Raw genomic sequence first — 16,414 nt, 5'->3', positions numbered from 1 at the left:
ACAGTATAGTGTAAACATAGCTTCTTTATGCACTAGGAAATCAAAAAATTGTTGTGACTCGCTTTATTGCAATATTTGATTTTTTGCGATGCTCTGGAAACAAACCCACAATACGTCTGAGGTTTACCAGTGTTTTATATCATACTGTAAGCATGGCATCCAACCAATGAATTGGATTTAGATATTTCAATCTCCAGTTTGTTAAGGCCCAATACTCTAAAACACTCTAGGTACTGGAAAATTAGGTAAAAGTCACAGCTGTTACCAAGTGGTATCTGATTTTCTCCAGACTCCACACTCTGTATGCAGTGAGAGTTGCAGTCTGGGATTCAGGTAGAGCCCTCAGGAGAGCAAGGCTGCCTGTTGTTTTGACTGCATTCCCTGTCCACAGAATGAGATTTCCAATGAGATAGGGGAGTATATGCCTTGCAGCGATTTTCTACACTTCTATTTTTTTTTTAAAGTGAATCATTTGTCCTGAGCTAACTAACATCTGTTGCCAATCTTCCTCTTTTATTATTGTCCCGAAAACTCTAGTACATAGTTGTATATCCTAGTTGTAAATCATTCTAGTTCTTCTATGTGAGCTACCACCACAGCATGGCAATTCACAAAGAGATGGTGTGGTTCCATGACCAGGAAACCAACTTGGGCCACCGAAGCGGTGAGCACTGAACTTTCACCACTAGGCAATCAGGGCTGGCTCTCCACCTCTGTTTTGTATGCACCATTCTCCCAAAGAAACGGAAAAGCTCTGGATGAGGACTGCAGGGTCCAAATGTTTCCTTCCTCCATTTAGTAATTTAACTTTTATAGCCAAAAAAGCCAACTTTTTTTATCATTTCCACCCAAAATGATACACTCTCTCTCTACCTTGAACTAGCTTGCTTGACTCATTTTAGCATCTTTGCAGGCATTATCATCTCAAGGAAACCCTTTCTGACCACTCTACAGTAACCTAACTTAAATCTCTCGCATGGATTCTAACACATGGTATTGTAAGTCCTTACTTTTCAGCTTCTTTAAAGCTACGTTTAGATCACATTGAACAAATCCTTATTTTTCCAGTGTCTGGTGCTGTTCTTGGCACAGAGCAGGAGCTCAGAAAGGTTGTGTTTGATTTAAGAAGTAAGTATTTTCATGGTATGCAATGTGCTTACGGTACAGCTTCCTTCAATGAGTACATACATCTTGGTCTATGATGTCCTAGAGTTCACAGGTGAGCAGGGGAGACAACAGGCAGTGAGGAGAATTCAAGGTGGAGACATAGGGTTGCAATATTGGTACGCAGAGCCCCATGGGATGAAATAAGTGATAGTATATATGTTTGTGGTTAGGGAAGTGTCATGGATTTCTTCATAGAGTCAGTAGCATTAGTATTATATCAGACTAATGAAGGCGGAATAAATTCTTGGTAGAATTCTTAGACATGGCAAAAAATGGCAAATTAGTCCTGCATTTAATATTCTAGGGAGCTGAGAAAAGGTTCAACATGACTAGAACCCAGACAATGTGGGTTTGGGAGTTGGGTCATGAAGTAGAAGAGGGACAGAAAACCAACACTGAAGATTTTTCATATCATAATTAACATCTTGGTATTACTCATATTTTATGATATTAAATGGTGCAATGCTGGTATCCCCTCAATGGTGGCATTATCTAATTTTATTTTTGTGATTGATATGAAGCTTAATTTCACAACATCTTTTGTATCATTTCAATTTTTTTTTGACATGTACTGAGATTGATGATATAGTCTGGCATACAGTCAATTTGGATAAAGCTTCCAGGTGCACATTTCGCACATGGAAATCTGGGAATATGTTCCATATGCCCATCTAAAGAACACTAAGTCCACTAACTTCAATTTCTACATGCTTGGAGGTTAACAAATACATTTGTAAACAACCCATGATTAATGAGTAAACTACAATGGAAATTAGAATGTATTTAAAATTAAAAATACAATTCATCAAATCTTATGGGGTGGAATTAAAACTATTCTTAGAGAGAAATGTATAATCCTAGATTATATATATTTATATATTATTGTGTATAATATAGAAAAGTTGAGGTTCTCAGTTCTAAGCATTCATCACAAGCTGGAAAAAAGCAGAAAATTAAACACAAAGAAAATAGAACACACAAAATGATAAATATTAGAGGAAGATTTCACAAAATAAAAGACAAACATCGAAAGGATAAATAAAACTAAATTAGATTCTAATAAATGACAAACATACTCAATAAAATCCTAGTACTAGTGTTCAAAAAAGAGAAAAATCGCAACAAAAAAAATACGAAGGCTTAAAAGGGAGTAATCTGTGCAGATCATATGGAAAATTTTTAACATGAAGAAAATATAAATAACATCATGTTGATACAATGAAAATTTAGAGGAAATTCACAAATTTCCAGGCAAATAAAAGTTAGCAAACTGTCTCAAGAAAAATTGAAAAATCTGAATAATGTCATATCTATTAGAGAAATTGAGACCATACTTTAAAACATTCCTACAAAATATTATTGTAGGCTATTTATTTGGTACAAAACTGATGAATCCTACCAAATATTCAAGAAAGAAATAATACACATCTACTCAAACTCTTCCAGAGAATAGGAAAAACAGAAAACTTTTTAACTCACTTTGAGAGACTAGCTTAACATTGGTACCAAAATCTAACAAATTCATTGCTGGAAAGGAAATTACAGTCCACTCTCTTTCTTTGATTAAGTTCATTTATCCTAAAAAAAAATCAAATCAAATCAACCTTCAAAAACTAGCTATATTTTATAAGGAGGACATATCATGACCAAATTAGGTTCATGCAATGTAATTCAGCACACTTCAACGGAAGAAGTAAAAAGTTGATGTTATCTTCAGATGATATTATGGAATAAAGGTAAAGTCCATATAAATTAATGTATTAACTGAGTTTAGTGGTGGCTGAATACAAGGTTAATATACAAAGCTTTGCTTCCATCTACCACTCATAAGGCATTCAAATGTTAAATATTAAAAAATGACATTTACAACATCTTAAAAGTATGAAGGACCTAGAAATAACTTTAATGAGAGTTTCAAAAGATTTCTGTCCATAAAGTTATAGAATGGCATTTACAAAAATAGAGGAAGACTGAAAGAAGTGGAAGGATAAACCAAGTTCATGACTGAACAGACTTAAAATTCTACAGATATGAAAACTGTCCAAACTAATCTACAGCTTCCACAAAATTGCGGTTAAAATGCTGACCTGTTCTGTGGAAATTACAATTGATAAAATTCTTATGGAAATCATAAAGGAAAAACTTAGCTAAGAAAATCTTGAAGACAAAGAATAGAGTGGGAGGACTTACTCTACCTGACATCAAGTATGGTAGCATCACAATAGAGGAGGTTCGTCAAGAGGATAAACAAGAAAATCAACGAAACCAAAAGGTAAGTTCAGATACAGACTGCTTATATAGGGACTCATGTATAGACGACTGATTTACAAGGAAACACTGAGGTGGAGTGGGAAAATGAAAGACTTTTCAATAAACTATGTTGGGTAAATTGGCTGTCTTCATGGAGAAGACAATGACTCGCCACCCCTAACTGACACCATCCACAGAAATCATTATCAGGCAGATTGTAGTACTAAACGTGAAAAGTTAGAGATTTTAAAGGGACTTAAAGAGGAAGGAGCAATGCCCTTGTAGAAGGAAAAAGCATATATTGATACCTACAGGGATGAGTGGGCACGGAACAGTTTCAGAACCACATGAAGATTTGGGAATCTTAAAAATCAGAGCAGAGGTAGTAGAGGTAGGCAAGACCAAGGTTATACAGTCTTTTTGGTCTTCCCAAGAGTCTGTGGGATTTTTTAATGGAGGATAAACATGATCCCACTTACATGTAGAACTATCACTTGTGATGCAGGACAAGGGCAGGGAACCAGAGCAGAAAGTTCTTGTGATAACATAGGAAAGAAGTGACTAAAATCTTAACAGAAGTGGTGGAAGTGAAATCAAGATGAAATGTACTGGAGATCATTTTAGATGGTAGAAAAGGTCTCATTTTGAACCTTCCTGGGAGTGAGGTCTATGACTTGGTCATCTCTGTTTCCCTAGAATGTAGCATATTATCTGCCTCATGGAAGTTCTCCAATTACTGCTTTCTCATTGAATGAATAAATCTTGGCCATAGCTTACAGGCGTATAGCTCAGAGAGACAGGGATGACTTTTGTTTTTTTTCTGAGAAAAAAGTGCTTTCATGAATATGCAAGATAAATACTGAGAAGGATAATAGCTTTGTTTACTTAACTATGAAGAAGATGGGCAGTATTAAATGGTAACGGTTCTCTGCAGAGCATTCTGTTATTTGGTGCCTGGAGCAACAATGGAAGACAATTGGCTAAACTTACCCAATGCCTTCTTTGGGAGCATGCGAATAATAGAGTGACTGAACCTGGGCTGAGGACACTTTGCATCTCTCCCCAGACATGGATCAGTGTGTGAAGTGTCCAGATCATCAGAATGCCAACAGAGACCGAGATCACTGTCTCCAAAAAGCTCAGACCTTTCTGGCTTATGAGGACCCCTTGGGGATGGCCCTGGCCTGCACAGCTCTGTGCTTTTCTGTCATAACAGCTGTGGTCCTGGGTGTCTTTGTGAAGCACCAAGAAACTCCCATTGTCAAGGCCAATACTTGGACTCTCAGCTACATCTTGCTCTTCTCCCTCACCCTATGCTCTTTCTCTTCATTGGTCGTGCCAACACAGCCACCTGCATTCTTCAAGAGATCACGTTTGGAGTTGTTTTCACTGTGGCTGTTTCCAGTGTCTTGGCCAAAAATATGATTGTGGTTGTGGCCTTCCAGGTCAGCACACCAGGGAGAAGGATGTGGCAGTGGATGGTGTCAGGGGCACCTAACTTTATCATTCCCATCTGCTCCTTTATCCAGCTGAGTTTCTGTGGGATCTGGCTGGGAACCTCTCCTCCCTTCATTGACACAGATGCACACTCTGAACACGGCCACATCATCATCGTGTGCAACAAGGGCTAGGTCATTAGCTTCTACTGTGTCTTGGGACACCTGGGTTCCTTGGCCCTAGGCAGCTTCACTGTGGCTTTCCTGGCCCAGAACCTGCCTGTCACCTTTAATGAAGCCAAGTTTCTGACGTTCAGCATGCTGGTGTTCTGCAGTTTCTGCGTCATCTTCCTGCCCATCTACCACAGTACCAAGGACAAGGTCATGGTGGCCGTGGAGGTCTGCTCCATCTTGGCCTCCAGTGTGGGGCTATTAGGCTGCATATTTGCTCCCAAGTGCTACGTTATTTTACTAAAGCCAGAGAGAAAACACATCAAAAGTGTTAAGGAATAAAACACATTCAGGGAGAAAATAATTGAAATGTAAGTTATTTTCATATGTCACAAGAACTTGCATACACTTGAAAAATAAACTATCACATTTTTCCAGACCCAATTTAAGTACCAATTAACTTACCTTACATCTCCAGTTAACTATTTGCTTTACGTTTCTTTTGGCTTTGTACAATTTTCCTCGGGCATTCAAATGAACAAATACACCAACATTCATACTAATTCTCCTCTAAAATTATGTGGGAGAGATTGCGAAAATGACCACACATTAGTCCTCTCCCTCGGTCTGTTTGGTCATAGCATCCCACGTTGACTCTGGGTAGACTTGGCCTTGTAACTTGCTTTGTCCAATGGGACATTAGCCAATGACATGAGCAAAGGCTTGAAAAACACTTGCTCATTATTGGTATTTGTCCTTCTCTGGCTGCCCTTGGAAAGCCTGAGACCATCAATATGTGAATGAGTCTAGATAGACTGCACATCTGCATCACTCCAGGTGGCTTCAAATCAACAATCAGGTATGTGAGTAAGTCCGACCAAGACCATCCAATCCCAGCTGAGCCACCAATAGGTCCAGATCAAAATAACTGCCCAGTTAACCCACAGAATCTTGAGAAAACATAAACTGTTCTTATTTGAAGTCACCAAATTTTAAGATGGTTTGTTACACATCAGAAGCTAACTGATACATTATGCTACCATTAAATATGCCCTCTCATTATTTGTGTAATTATCACAGATTTCTATTTCTTTATCCAATATCGTAGACTGGAATATTCTTCTCTAGATTAAGTCTCTGAAAGAAAATCAGATACCATATCATGTTCTACTTTACTTTTTCGCCTTCCTCTTTTCAACTAGACATTTTTCAGCATATATATTAAGATTATCTTCACTAATTTTAAGATAATGCATATTCTTCTATATTCTCATCCACCACTGTTATACGTGGGGGTTTACTATTAATTGTAGCCCTATAATCCATTTGGAATGATTTACTTGTGAATAATGTTAGTTGATGTTCCAGTGTTTTATTTTACAAATGTATAACATTTAGTTTATAAAAAAAAAACACTGCATCATTTTAAAGGTTGATTTGAAGTATATGGATACTGAATAATGTTTGGAAAACTGATATCTTTGAAACACTGTTTTCAGTCACAAGTATAGTATAACTTTCCATTTAATCAGAGCTTTTACAAGCTTTGTATGTCTTTATAATCTTCTTCATATAACTAATGTGTAGTTCCAATTATTTTAACTACTTATCTTAAAGAATTCATTGCTCTTATGAGTGGAATAATTATTTACATGTTCAAACTAATTCTTGCTAATATAACGGTATTTTTGATGTTTCATATAGGAATCTAGCTTCCTTTCTCATTACTCCACTTATTTACCAGTTCTAAACTTTATAAGTTATGTCCCACTAAAATAATAGATTTTCTCTTCTTCTCTAATATTATTTACCTCTTATTATTTGATTCTCATTTTTTAATGACTGTGCTTTCCAGTGCTACACTGAATCACACTAGTGTTTGCCAGGAGCATTTTCTCTTCTTAAGTGTAGTGTAAACCTCAGATAAGTTCCTTGTCAGGGCAGACCAGGCATCTAACAGAGAGAAAGTATAAAAGTGAAGGGGAATCATTTCTAGCTGGAAATCAACAGACTTGATTCTCTTGGCTGTTTGGAGCTGGAGATCTTATGACAATGTGGCCAGCTGAGAATCAGAGTCTCTCTCTAGTCTCAGTAATTAGTCTTGCTCAAACCTTTCAACCTCTTTAGACCTCATTTTCTTGACCTGTAACATGAAGAGTTGGACGAGTCTTTTTCAGTTCTGAAATCCAGTGACAACAAGATACCCTTCACCCACATGCACTTGACAAAAACCAGAGAGAGTTTTTAGTTTTCTTCCGCATCAACATTATTATCCATATCACCACTTAAAGACATGTCAAATATCTACTTTTGCATGACACTGATAAAACAGGTTCCAGACCAAATCGCTGTTCATTGGGATAACAAATCTATAGCTAATTGTTTAGAGGTAAGTATAGAGATGGGCCCTGCTGGAACCAGCAATCAATGGGCCAAAAAAGCTTGCTTTATTTTACAGTGAGGCTTTGGAAACATTTCCTAATACACCAGAATTCTTCTGTACTTAGAAAGTATGAAATAAATGGGATCTTTGAATCCATGGTTACGAGCTAATAAGGACATGATTTTTAAAATTTTGTTAATGATGCCATTTGCCTGCTATGGGGCTGTTCTCTGGTGAGTAAAGAGCAGATGTATTCAAGGCCACTTTCATTCCTTTAATAAATATTTACTCAGCGCCTACCACTTGCTGCAAGATAGCAGTGATCTACCCTAAGAGAATTTACATTCTAGTAGGTTGACACAGACCATAAATAAAAAGAGAATCTTGAGGTGATCAATAAAGTTACATATACGTCAACCTTTTTTCATGCTGGACTATTTTTCACCCTTTCCCTTCTTTGAATGTTTCCCATAACTCTAAGCATGGACTTGAAAACTCAGAAAGCATTGGTCCAAAGTTTCTTCTCACAACACCCCTGTTTCAAAGACGTAGTATTTACCATCTGAGTGTATGTCTCTTTAAGACTAAGTTCCTGTGAATCAGCATTATTTCATCACTTTCTTGAGATGACGGATGATATTATGGAGGGAAAATAAAATATCATATTGAATTTATACTCCAAATGATGTGTCCACTCTAATTGTTTTATATAATGTGGTGTGATTTGGGGCAAGTCAGTAACTCCTTCAGAGACAGTGGTAATAATATCTTGAAAAGCATTCTATAGACATAATATGAAACAAATTATGAGAGACTGCTTTGTAAATTGCAAAGCAATCTATTTAAGCTTATTTTTTCTACCAATATTTTCATTTATCCAATCCATTTTGACTCTATACAACCTGCCTAGACTGAGTTTTATCACTTATTCAACAATAATAATAGGTCAAAATGTTTGACTATTAGAAATTTCATATGGTTCAACTTAATTAATAGGGCATCACAATATTTAATTTGGTTATAATTACAGTTAAATTTCTCATGTTGCCTTACCATGTGCCAGGCATATTCTAGGCATTTGACATGTATTCACACATTTAATCCTCACATCAAAGCTATGGCGACAATACTATTAACCTCTATTGTATGGATGAGGAATATTAGAGGTTATATAAATGTCCAAGGTCACACAGCTTGTACCCAGGCAGTCCACCTCCAAAATCTCATTTAGAGATCCACTAGAGGTCATGGCGCCTACATGGTAAAAGGATCACCCTGGTATCTCTTTGGCCAATAGACCAGAGGGGACTAAGCAAGAAAGCACATGGCTACTGAAATGATCCAGTAAAGTAATTCTGAATACAGGATTTCCTTCCTTTTTAAAGCTGAATAATATTTCATTGTATAGGTGACCCAGATTTTCTTCATCCTTTCATCCACGGATGCACAATTAGGTAGTTTCCATCTCTTGGCTATTGTGAATAATATTGCAGTGCATTTTGTCAAATGATTTCCTGGCACTTAGGGAGTTTCAAAAAAATATTCTTATACACATTAGTTACTGTAATGAACTACATTTCTAAATGTCTAAAGTTTAAATATTTGTCATTCTACAGAAATACCTTGCCTAATCATGATTTGTGTTGTTATCAGTTCATGAATGATCTAAGAATTTTGTACAAAAATTTGTTATAATGGCTTTTTTTTTTCATGTATTCAGGAACCTGGCATAATATGGGTATTCCCTGATTCTTGATTTTTAGTAGAGTTTTCTAGTTAGCCTTTAGGATAGGAAGTATCTTCCTAGATGTGAGGCAGAGAGCAGAAAAATAATAAAAATGATAGTTATATTTAATTATATCAAAAGGATATAAAACTGTCGCTTTGCTAAATTGTTTGTACACACCCTTTGCTTATTTGTAAGAAAGGCACATATCATTTTATTAATGATAAGAAAATTCAATAAACAATTTTATTATAAAACAATATCTATTGAGAATTTATATGAAAATTTTAGCAATATGCTGTCACCAATTTCCTCATCTGCAAAATGGAGATAAATAATACCATCTTCCTTATGGGTTGCTGTGAAAATAATCAAGAGTAATTTACGTAAAATGCTTATCACCATGTTGGTGGGAAAGTGATGCCCCATTCATTTTTCCGCCGGGATGATGACAGCTTTTTTTACGCTTGAAGTCTATAGGTTTCAAAATATGTTCTACTCTGTAAAGTGAATCCTTTTACAAACTCTTTGTAGAGTTAGATGATCCCTTTGGAATACAAATTCAGGCTCCCGTGTGTGTGTGTCTATACGCACATCTCTCAAATAATACTTCAAGCCTTATATTGAAAAGCTACCTTCCCCACTCTTGACTCTGGTTCCAAATACAACTTCTTTAATTTTCTGGTTGAAAATCTATATTTCTAAATTAGCTACTCATACAGCATTTTCATTTTTCAGCTTTTGACTCTTTATACTTTCTTTCTTCCCTGAAACAATCAGCATGAAGAGTTCTTACATATGTTAAAAACATAATTCCCCTTGGCGAATATAACTATTTAGTGAATTAGGATAAATCAAAATTCAATGTCTACTGTTTTATAAATGTTTACCATTTTATAGCATATGAATCTTATCCAGAGATGTGCTACATCAGATTTTATGAATACATTTTCTTGCTCACTTTTTCCTTTGACCTTTTAAATGGGAAAATTCTCTTGTTTCTTTGTTGTCTTCCTCTGGATTCATCACTGGTTCATCTCCTTCCACAGGAAATTCAAATCTCTTTCCAGCAACATCTGATGCATGAGACAATTCATGGGCTTCAGGTTTTGCTTGGGGACATCCCTCTTGGTCTTGAACATATACACAGGCCCACATATGCACAGTATGTCTGGAAGGATAGAGGAGAAAAGGACATTTATCTCTGTACAAAAGGACTGGGAGACAGTGGTAGAGTGAGAATATTTTACTGACTTTGCACCACTCTTTCAAGTTTTCCTATACGTGTATCTACGACCTAGTGGCCTCCCTCCCCCCAGATTTTTAAAATTAAAATAGCGTTATATCCTGATCTACTGGCTTGGGACAGCAAGTTGTAGAGAAATGTGAATATATGATCCAATTTTTAAACGAAATTAAGAAAAGCAGACCCGCACAAAAAATTTATAATTTCAAATATGGGCACATCATTCTATGAGTCTGTGTAAAAGTGGGGAAAGGAATGAAGAAAAGCTGTTCAACATCCAGCTACCTGTACAGTTAGGGGTCCAGGGAAAGCCGCACCTCAGGCCCTGCCCTTTTTAGCTCATTTCCTCCCCCTGTGAATTCGGCCTGACTTATTCCAGCCCGAGCCCCGTCTCTTCCTGCCCATGGAACTGGTCTCCGACCACAACGTTCGGGCCTGGCTCTGTCCACAGCCTGGTCTCCGCCCACACCCTTGTCCCCACCCACTAGAGTTGGTCCTTGTCGCTGGTGCTGACCCAGCCCGCGACTCGGCCTCTAACTCACTCTAGAAACTAGATACCTCCCCTGAGTCTGGGGTGCGTGGCCCCTCCCCGCCCCGCACGCCGCCTCAACCCGGAGCCCCCAAACGTCCGTCCTCCCCGAACTTCCATCCTCCCCAATGCCCGCCCGAGACCTGAAGCGGAAGGGCGGGCGGCACCGTGGATCGAGCGGGGGGCTTCGTGGTGTGTTCCGTCTTCTAGGCGCAGATCGGTTTCTCGTGGACATTTGGTCTCAGGGGCGGGGCGCGGTGAGCGGCGGGCGGTGCCGGCTCGGGTAGGGGTCCAGGGAGGGACCTGGGCTGCAGGCAGCCCCGTCAGGGCCCGGCGTCCCTCCGTCCCCCCGCAGCCCCGTTTCCCCAGGGCTGTTTGCTCAGGGTCCCCGAGGCTGCTGTTTAATCCAGGCTCCGGGCGCCGCCGTCCCCTCCTCAGAGTCCCCGTCACTGTCCTCCCTGTGATTTTGTTCCCAGAGGGCTTATCAGCCTCTGCAGGCGGTGTTTGGGTTGTTACAAATGGGGGCGCTCCTGGCGTCAAGAGGGAGAGGCAGGAACGCTGCTCAGCATCCTCCAGGGCCCAGGACAGCCCGACAGAGATTTAGCCGGCCCAAATGTCAGTGGTGCTAAGGTTGAGAGACCTGTTCCAGGGCCTGAAAATCTCCTGAGCCCTGAGTGACGTGTGGAAATTGTTGACAAGTCAGCGAGTCACTAACAGGGTCTCTAAATACAAGCTGGTTTAAAGGGTCGAGTCACCAAAAAGTCTCTGTCCAGCCAAGTGAGTTGAGCGACTCAAGTGCACACAGCACGAAGCTGCTTTCTCCCATCTCGGGGAACAGGTGGTTGGATAGGAATCGGGAAAATCCTGTCACAGCCTACAGTTACAGTTAAATCAGCAAATACCAAAAAAGAAGAGTGAATGGGGTGGCCTTTCCATCCAACACCCTATTTAAGGCCTCAAAAGTTTGTTTGCCTTTTTTCTCCCCCCTCAGACACGAAAAGCATCCGTGGAGCTCAACTTTGAGGTGAAATCAGTCTCAGGGTCCACCTGTCTTCGCTGATCCATGGATTTCTGTGTGACCAGGTGAGTACCCTGTGGACTTGGTACCAAGAAGTTCCGGCAGCCTCCGCTGTGCAGAAGACCTGTCACTGGAGTTTCCTGGGCTCGTGTTTTCACCACATGGACTCAATGAGAGTGAGGGTATCTTGAGAAAAATTATTGATGTCTGATGGATTATATTCAAGGGAAAGATGGTAAACTGTGTGTGGTTTTGTGTGGTAAATATTTCAGTAAGTACAGATATATGCAAATAAGAACATATGAAACAAACCTAAATAACTGCAAATGTGTATTATAGTAGAAAATATAGATTTACTTGCATTGCATAATACTCAAAAGTCAGGATTTATATATATTATAAATACAGAAATGTTTTGCATGTGTATGTAGTATTAGAAGACATCCGATTAAATAATAACAGGGATACTCAGCAACATTCCTTAGAACCATTCAAATTGACTTCTAAAGTCCTATAAATCCTCCACAAAAATTTCAAATAGAGGAGAATTCAGGGAAAAAGGTGATTGGAACTTCTTTGTATTAATAACAAATTTAAAAGTGAATTTGCCAGTAGCCAGATTTACTTTGAGCATATTTTTCTTTATGACATTTCAAATCATTTAGAGGAATACTAAGCAACACTGTAGAGTGAAGGGAAAGGCACAAGTCTCCAAAAAGACTGTCTTCACCACCTTGCCTTCTAAAGGGAATTAACTTTGTTTCTTGAAACTTTTCTAAAATAACGTTCTGGTGATTCACGTTGCAGAGAATCTTGTTAAGTAATTTTGTATTTAGTCATTGAATTCTACTAATTGTGTGTGTGTGTGCCTTTTTCATTCTAACTTTCTTGTGACATTCTTGAGGGGAATGTGTGCTTGTCATGCAATAGATAGTCTCTGAGTGTATAATTTATGGTGACCAAACATCCTCGTTTTTTCAGGACAGAGGGGATTTCCAGGACACAGGACGTATAGTGTTCAAACTAGGGCAGTCCTAGACAAACTGGGATGGTTCCTCATCTCATGAGCCAGGCCCTGGGCCACATGCATGGGGACCTGGAGAACCAGAGAGACCTTGTCCCACCTCCATGGAATTTATATTGTATTTGGGAATTTGGATTTTAGACAGTTAATGATGAGAGTGATGTGGGAGTTTGTCACAAGGGGAATCAACCTGAGGTACCAGGGAAGTCCTCTTGAGAAGGACTGATATTTAGCTTGAGAGCTAGAGTTGGGACTGGATTTAGCTAGTTGGAGGGTTAGACTGGAGTGAGGGTGTGTGAGTGTGTTCAAGAGAGCGTTTCCGGCAGAGGGACCCGCATGAGGACACCCCTGAAGCAGAGAGCCTGGTGTGTCCATGAACCGAGAAGAGGGATGGCTGAGCCGAGTCAACAGAAGGGGAGGGGTGTGAGCCACACCGACGAGGGGGAAACAGGCTGGACCAGATCAGGGGTGACATGGGACTCTGTTCTAAGACCAGTGGGAAGACTCTGGAGAGATGCGAGTAGAAGGATGATGTAATTAGCGTTTGGTCTAAGCACCAGGGTTAAAATGGACTTCACGGTTAAGAACGAAGACTTAAGAGGCAAGATAGGAGGTGCTGGCAATAAGATTAGGAATAAGATGATTGTTCCCTAGGCCTGGGTGATGGCTGTGGAGTAGGAAATAAGTAGAAAGAAAATACCTTGGAGTGTAGAACTGAGAGAACGTAACGGTACTTTCTTGCCTGTGTCGGGGGAAGAGGGAGAATCTCCCTCTGCCCTTTCCCTTAAGGTTCTTCTGGCTGGCCAAATAATCAATGAGACAGGTTAGTAGGAGAAAATAATACCAAGTTTAATAACATGTATACATGGGAGAAAGCAGGGACACTGCGTTTCTCAACACAATAGCAGAAATTCTCGTCTTAAATATCATTTTTAGCCAATGACAAAGAAGCATTTTGGGGGTGGGGGGAGTCAGTTACAGGAGATTACCACTAAAGCGCAGTAAACAAGAGTAAGGTTTATTATGTAGCTCAAGGCCTCACCTTCTACATTGATAAGTCACTAGAAATGAGCTCATCCCCCTCTCTTCTCTAAACAGAGAGGGAGATATCTTTACAAATGGAGATTTCCCTTATAAATGTAAATGATTGTCTGGCAACTCTTCGCAGGGTCATCCAGAGAATGTGGCCAGAGAGATAGAACTTCTGATAAGAGGGGCTTGTCGGTGCCTTTCCTATTGTAATATTTACCCGACGTTATCTTTGCAGCCATCATGATAGATCTGTTCTAGGAAGGAGCCACCGTGTCAAATTTTTTAGGCAGTTAGTGGGGGAGGTTAAATGTCCCTAGAGAAAACAACCAAGGTAAAGAGATAGATTTCAGGGTGGCCAAATCTTGATCTCCCACACCTGCATGTGCCAGATGTCACAGGGAACTGACTGTGCTCCTTGCTGCTGTCCGTGCAGACCTGCAGGTGTCCCCTTGCCCAGGTCTGTGTGTTCACCCCTCTTTGCCACTCACATGCCCCCCTCTACATCCTAAAGGAAGTCAGGCCTTACTTGTGAGGGGGTTGTCTCACACGGGAGACACCTAGAAGAGCCCCTGCAGGCATCAGAGCAGCCATTTCAGCATCTCCCTCAGCCTCCTCCCTTCCCCTCTCTCGCCTTCCACACCCAGAAGGACCCCTGCTCAGTATTCCACATCCCAATGTTCTTACTCCCCCAGGATTGAGAAGGGTGGGGCAGCCACTGGGGTGGACATCATCTGCAACTTCCACTCTGACCCCCGCAGGTCCGGGGCTGGACAGAGAGTGACTCTACTGGGAGTTGAGCCATGAGACCCAGGGCGTCTCCCACCTGGGTTCCTTCACCCTGGACGGGGACAGTCTCTAGGTCACTGGTGAGGGGCTGTGCTACAGCCATGCTGTCTCTCCCAGTCAGAGTTCTGTGTTGCCTCCTTTGCTCTAAAGTGACCTGTGATCCATCTCTCTATCCTCCCAGTCTGGGTTCAGTCTTGGAATCACTGTGTGATCACTGGGTCCAGCCACCTTCCATCTCATTGCCTCCCCCCTGAACACCCCTCCCTTGTTCCCCTCTGCTTTTCACACAAAGTTCCCTACATCCACCCTCTCCTTAATCCTTTATGATCACCCCAACTCTTGCTCAGCTCCTCTCGCCTTCTCGCCACAGGTTACACCTATGGAGCCGTGGCCGCGACTACAACCAGTGAGTATTCCTGGCCCTGATCTCCTGGATCCTGTCCGCATTTGGGGTTGAGGAGCACATGTTCTCCTACACCTGCTGTCCTTGGTGAGGGAAGGACCTGGAAGGCCCCTAATTCATCCCTTCTCTCCCTCCCGTGTTCTGGTGGAGAGTCTCAGCCCAGGGTGAGAAAGCCTTAGACAGAGACATGTTCTCCACCACATTCTGACCCCATGTGATTTTCACTTTAACTCTGCTAAAGTGCCACCCTTGGTCCTCCTTTTCCACGTATCCCATCCATCTGTCCAGTTTTCTGCTCATCCATCTGTCTCTCATCCTAGTTCAGTCTCTCTTGTTCACCTATTTCTTTCTCTTGGGCTCCTCTCATCCACAGGCTTGCTCATCTCTCTACTCACACAGTCACCCGTCTCCTCATTCTCATTTATGCTTCATCTGTGAATGGTGGTCTTGGGACAGCCACTGCTGGAGCCCGGGTGAGCCTGGGGGCTCCTCCCACTCTATCCCTCCCTGAAGACAGCCATCGCCACAGCTCCCGAGCCAGCCACCACGTCCCTGCATACTTGATCATCCCCTGTGCCACGAGAAGCCACCACAGGTATCTGGGGGCACCTTTTCTTTACCAAGAGAAGCTCTCTGGCCCCACTCCTCCACCAGCCAGTTGTGATCCAGGAGCTGAGAAGCCAGGGTGTGAAATTCTGGTTTTAGGGCAATCATTCTGATCACAAATATTATACCAACGATTTATTCTAAGGCCAGCACTCAGAGAGCCCCTAGTCTTGTGAAATTAACACACCACTATAATACAATGTGGGATGTTTCGAGGAGTGACACCTGGCATAATTTGGAGGGGAAGAGCTTGCTAGAGACTGTTTCACCACAATGGAGTCTTTAAGAATGTGTAGGAGGGACCCTGGTAAATAGAGGATGAAAGGTTTTCCTGGCAGAGTGGATTCCATGAGCAAAGGCTCCAGCCAGAAACAACATGCCGTAAGGGGAGAATTTAAATGAATTTGGGTTGCGTGAAGCATGAATTTTAACCCGCAGTAGATGGATAAAATGAGACTGAAAGTTCAGCAGGAGCCAGATTGACTAGAGCCTTGAGTGCCAGGTCAAGGAGGTTGAACTAAACCCTGAAGGCCATAGGGAGCCATGGGTGGTACTAGAGCAGTGGTGGCCTTAGTGAGGTATTCATTTCTGAAATTTCTTCTAGTGGTCCATGTATAACATCCTTTAGATAGAACAT

The sequence above is a fragment of the Diceros bicornis genome, unplaced genomic scaffold, assembly GCF_020826845.1.
Source record: "Diceros bicornis minor isolate mBicDic1 unplaced genomic scaffold, mDicBic1.mat.cur scaffold_78_ctg1, whole genome shotgun sequence".
Lineage (NCBI taxonomy): Eukaryota > Metazoa > Chordata > Mammalia > Perissodactyla > Rhinocerotidae > Diceros > Diceros bicornis.
The sequence above is the reverse complement of the archived record's forward strand: the minus strand, read 5'-3'. Positions refer to the sequence as shown.